Raw genomic sequence first — 5724 nt, 5'->3', positions numbered from 1 at the left:
CTCGGTCGGTGCAAGGGGCGCGCAACATCCAGCACTGGAACAATATTTCCGCGGCCTTTGTATTGCGCCGAGACTCAGCCGCCAGGGACCGCGACTCGCAGCCATATAAGAGAGTAGATCATGCAGAGGTTTCTGTGAGTCTCATTTTTACTTGCATCGAGAGCTTGCTGTCTGTTAGGGTATACCGGAGTCTGGAGAATGCAGCTTTTGCTAGTCCGATTCTGCGTCTGATTTCCTTCTTGCAACGAGCATCTGAGGTGACAAGAGCTCCTAAACAGTTGAAGGAGACCTGTTAGAAATCTTTTTCTTCTTATTTCAAATAGAAATACATATGTATGTATATATATATATATGTGTGTGTGTGTGTGTGTGTGTGTATGGAAATATACATATATATATTTATATATGTTTATATATACTTATGAATATATATACATATATATTTATATAATATATATACTTATAAATATATATACATATATATTAATATAATATATATATATATATATATATATATATGTCTGTGTGTGTGTGTGTGTTTGCTTTTCATGCCTGTGTCCGCGTGGCACCAAAGGACGCCCTCTCCCTCCCCCACCCCCCTTATCTCGCATCCTGAGCCTAACCGGAATTAATTGCAATCCAAATCATCCCGTGACTAGCTTGAGCAAACACAGTGGGTGGCTTATTTCCATTAAGCTTCGTTCAGGCTTTCAACTTCCCACACAGCTTCGACAGAAAATAAACAAAATATAGACGAATAAAAAAAAGAAATAAAAGCGAAATAAAACGGGAAACTATACCAAATACCCGTATTCTTACATAAACCATACACCGGAAAAAAAAACAAATAAAAAAATAAATATACCTACTCACCTACAATTAAAATAATAATAATAATAATAACCAACAAGTCGCCCTCCCCCCCCCCCAAAAAAAAAAAAGAAAAAAAAGAAATGAAGAGAGAATAAAATCTGGAAACCCTCAGCCCCCAAGAAAAAAAAACGAAAAACCGAAGAAAAAAAAACGAGGAGGAAAAGAAAACCCGGAAACCCTCTGCCCTAGGAAAAAACGAAAAAAAAAGAAAAAAAACGAAGAGGAAAAGCAAAAGCTGGAAACTCTCTACCCTGAGGAAAAAAACTAAAAAAAAAACGAAGAGAAAAACAAACCCTAGAAACCCTTTGCCTCGAGAAAAAAACGGAAAAAAAGAAAATAAAAGCAAAATCTGGAAACCTTCTGCCCTAAGAAAAAAACGGGAAAAAATATATATATAAACAAATAAAATAAAATAAAACGAAGAGAAAAACAAAACCTCGAAACCCTCTAACCCCCCCCCCCCCAAAAAAAAAAAAAAAAAAAAAAACGAAAAAACGAGGAGAAAAACAAAACCTGGAAACCCTCTGCCCCGAGACGCCCCCCCCCCCCCCCATTAGGCCAGCGGGACGGACGACCCCCTGTTTGCGCCAAGGGGACGAGTCTATCTCCCGCCCGATAGATGGCTGGTGACGATGGCCTGATTAATTATCATCCGGGAGACCCACGCCGACTGCACTACAAGGTATCAATTAATTAAGCGCCCGGTTAATGAAGAGGATAAAGATAGGGGGGGGGGGGAGGGGGGGGAGGGATAGGGATGGAAGGGGGGAGGGGGGTCGATGTGTGCTTGTCATGGTTTCGTTTTGGGGGAGGGAGGGGGGAGGGGGGGAAGGGAGAGGGGGAAGGGAGAGGGGAGGGTAAAGGGAGGGAAAGGGAGGGGAGAGGAAGAGGGAGGAGGAGGGGAGAGGGGAGGGTAAAGGGAGAGTAGAGGAAGAGGCGAGAAGGAGGGAGAGGGAGAAGGGAGTTAGAGGGAAGGGGAGGGTAAGGGAAGGAGAGATGAACGAAAAGGGAGAAAAGAGGTATGGGAAAGGGGAGAAAGAGAATGCAATGAATAGACGGAAAGAAGATGAGAAGAGGAGCAAGGCAGAAAAGGAAGAGGGAGAAGAGGTGGTAAAAGATAAAGGAGGGGCAGTAGGAAGAGGGGGGGAGGGAAGGGAAGGAGGGGAGGAGAGGAGGGAAGAGTGGAGGGGGGAGTGGTAGGGAAGGGAGGGGGAGGAGAGGATGAGGAATGAGGGGAGGAGAGGGAGGGAAGAGGGAAGGAGGAAGAGGAGGGTGGGATTGGGTGAGGGAAGAGGGCAGGGAAGAGTGGAGGGGAGGAGAGGAGAGAGGGAAGGGGGAAGGGAGGAGGAAAGATGGGAAGAAGGACGAGGAGGGGGAAGGAGAGGAGGGAAGAGTGGAGGAAGATAGAGGGAAGGGAAGGAGGGGGGAGAGGAGGGAAAGGAAAGAGGGGAGGGGGGGGAGAGGGGATTTGAGGGAGGGAGGTGGAGGGGTGGGGGTAAAGGAATAGGAGGAGAGGAGGGGGGAAGATGGGTAGGATGGAAAGGAGGAGGAGAGGGGGAAGGAGAGTGGAGGGAAGAGTGGGGGGGGAGTAGGGTGAGGGGAAGGGGAAAGGGAAAGGGAAGGAGAGGAGGGATGGGAAGGGTGAAGGGAAGGGCAAGGAGGAGGGGAGGAGTGGAGGGGAAGGGGAGAGGGGGGTAGGGGGGGAGGGAAGGAGAGGAGAAGAGATAATAAAAAGGAAGAGAAACAAGGAATGAAAGAGGAGGAGTGAGGTTGAGGTTAGAAAAAAGGGAGGGGAAAGTAGAGGGGTTTAAAGGGGGTGAGAAAGGGAAAGGGAAAAAAAGAAAATGATAGGAGAAAGAAGGAATGAGAGGAAGGGAAGAAAGGAGGAGAGGGAAGGGAAGAGGAGGTAGGGGAAGGAAGAAAGGGGAGAAAGGAGGGGAAAGGGGAAAGAGAAAGGCGTGGTGGGGGGAAAGGAGGTGAGGGAAAGGGGGGGAAAGGGGGAAGGGAAGGGGGAAGGAAGGGGGGGGGGGGGGAAAAGGGGGGAAGGAAAGGGGGGGGGGGGTTGGGAGTTTGGTGGGAGAGGGAAAGGGGGGAAAGGGGTTTAGAGGAGAAACAAATGGGGGGGAGAAAAGGTTTTTGGAAGAGGGGGCGGGTTTTGGGGAGGGAAAAGGTTTAAGAGAATTCAGAAATAGAAAAAAAGGGTTTTTTTAAAAGAGGGAAGAGGGGAAAGGACATGAATATAAAAAGGTAAAAATGGAAAAAAGAAATATATATATATATATAATATTTTATTTATAAATATTATATATTATTTATATAAACTTAAATATTTTTATATTATATTATATTTTTATATATATATATACACCTTCCCGTTTTAAAACTTTTAAAAAAAAAGGGCTTCTCATAACAAACACTAGTGTACTTAAATAGCATCAACATTTGGGTTATTCTTTTTTTTAACCCATATCCCTTTCGTTTCCATCAAATTTTTATTCATTCTTTCCCTTTGGGGGGGGGGAAACCCCTTTTCTCTCTGCGGGAATGAAATGGTTTTCCCGTGTCTGTTTTTTATTGTCTTTATCCTAAACTGCCTTTTTTATTTTTGTGTGTCTGTTCTCTTGTTGTCTCCTCTTTTCGCTCTCTTTCTCTCCCCTCTATCTCTCTCTCCTCTCTCTCTCTCTCTCTCTCTCTCTTCTCTCTCTCTCTCTCTCTTCTCTCTCTCCTCTCTCTTTTCTCTCTCTCTTCTCTCTCTCTCTCTTCTCTTCTTATATATTTTTAAAATAAATTTATATATTATTATATATTTTTTAATCTACCCATCTTTTTTCTCTCTTCCTCTTTCTCTCCTTCTTTTTATATATATATATATATATTTATTTATTATCTACCTATTTTCTCTCTCTCCCCCTCTCTCTCTCTCTCTCTCTCTCTCTCTTCTCTCTCTCTCTCCCCTTTCTCTTTTCTTTCTCTTCTCTCTCTTTATCTCTTCTCTCTTCTCTCTTCTCTCTCTCTTCTCTCTCTATATATATATATATATATAAAATATTTTAAATTTTTATTATTTATATTTACCCATCTCTCTTTCTCTCCTCTCTCTCTCTCTTCTTATCTATTATTATTATCTATTTATTATTTTTTTATCTATTATTATCTCTCCCTCTTTCTCTCTTTTCTCATTCTCTATCTATCTATCTTTCTTCTATCTATTATTATCTATTGTTCCCCTTCTCTTTCTCTCTCTCTCTCCTCTCTTCTCTCCTTCTCCCCTCCCCTTTTCTTCTCCCTCTCTCTCTCTCTTCTCTCCTTCCCCCCCACTTCCTGTTGATGGGGGACAGGTGTGGGCGCCGGGGGTTTTCATGCTACTAATGGGTGGTTATGGGCGAGGTGCCTTCGCATCCCTCCCCCTACCCCCTTCCCTCCCCTCTCCTCCTCTTCTTCCTCCCCTCTCCCTCTCCTCTTCCCTTTTCATCCTCTCTCTCTCCCCTCTCAGTCTTTTCCTTCCCTTTTTATCCCCTCTCCCTCTTCCTTCATCCGCCTTTCCCCTTCCTCTTCTGGATGCTTTCGAGTGGGGTAGGAGGGGGGGTAAGTAGAGGTATCTCTAGCTATCCTTCTTTCTCTCTCTCTTTCTCTCTCTCTCTCTCTCTCTCTCTCTCTCTCTCTTCTCTCTCTCTCTCTCCTCTCTCTCTCTCTCTCTCTCTTTCTCTCTCTCTCTCTCTCTTTTCTTTACTTTGTTGATTTTTGGAGGAAATCGACTTTATTCCATGTGTTTGCGTATGTAAATCTAAACACGCACATGCAAATGTACATGTTTATACACGCTCACTCAAACATATACAGTTTATACACACATGCGTACATATATATGGTATTATGTATGTGTGTGGGAGTGTTTATATGTGTGTGTATGTGTGTGTGTGTGTGTGTGCTTGCGTTCGTGTGCACTTAGGTCTTTGTACATATGTGTGTGTGTGTGGCGAGCGACCGTGTGTGTTCTCGTTCGTGCGTGCGTGCGTGCGTGTGAGGGTCCGCGCATATCTAGCTGCCCGAATTCAACTTTTATTGCCCCGAACAGTCAACAAATCCGTCCAGCCGTAAATCAGCGGACGCATCTAGACCAAGGGTAACCTGGGTGTTAACTAGCGACCGTCACACGAGACTCGTAGGCCCCGCCCACCGACAGGCCACGCCTCTCGTCCCCTCCTCTTTCCTTCGCCTCTCCTTCCCTTCCTCCCCTTCTCTTCCTTCTTTGTCGTTCTTTGTACCTTTCTGTCTGTCTGTCTGTATGTCTTTCTCTCTCTCTCTCTCTCTCTCTCTCTCTCTCTCTCTCTCTCTCTCTCTCTCTCTCTCTCTCTCTCTCTCTCTCTCTCTCTCTCTCTCTCTCTCTCTCTTCCCCTCTCTCTCTCTCTCTGTTTCTCTTTTACTTCTCTTCTCCTCTCTCTTTCTCCTTTCTCCTATCTCTTTCGTCTCCCCTCTCTTGCCTGGTGTTTCCTCTCCCCTTCTTCCCCTCCTATTATCTCCTCCTACCCTATTCCCTCTTCCTCCTCCCCTCTTGCCCTCCCCCTCCTGCTCCCCCTTTACCTCCCCCCTCCCCCTCCTCATCCTCTCCTCCCTTCTTGCCCTCCCCTTCCACCTCCTCCTCCCTCTTCCCACTCCTCACCCCCTCCCCCCTTGCTCTCCTCTTCCTCCCCCTCATCCTCCTCCTCCTCCTCCTCCTCCTCCTCCTCTCCCCTTCTTTACAAGATCTCAAGAATTCCATTTGGAGGAGATCGTAAAATGTTTAAACAAATGTAGAATGTAAGCCGAGTGTCGGTTTAACCTCACCACATGATCTTTTAAGAATGTTGTATC

The sequence above is a fragment of the Penaeus chinensis genome, chromosome 20 (genome assembly GCF_019202785.1).
Source record: "Penaeus chinensis breed Huanghai No. 1 chromosome 20, ASM1920278v2, whole genome shotgun sequence".
NCBI lineage: Eukaryota > Metazoa > Arthropoda > Malacostraca > Decapoda > Penaeidae > Penaeus > Penaeus chinensis.
This window is presented reverse-complemented; position numbering follows the sequence as displayed.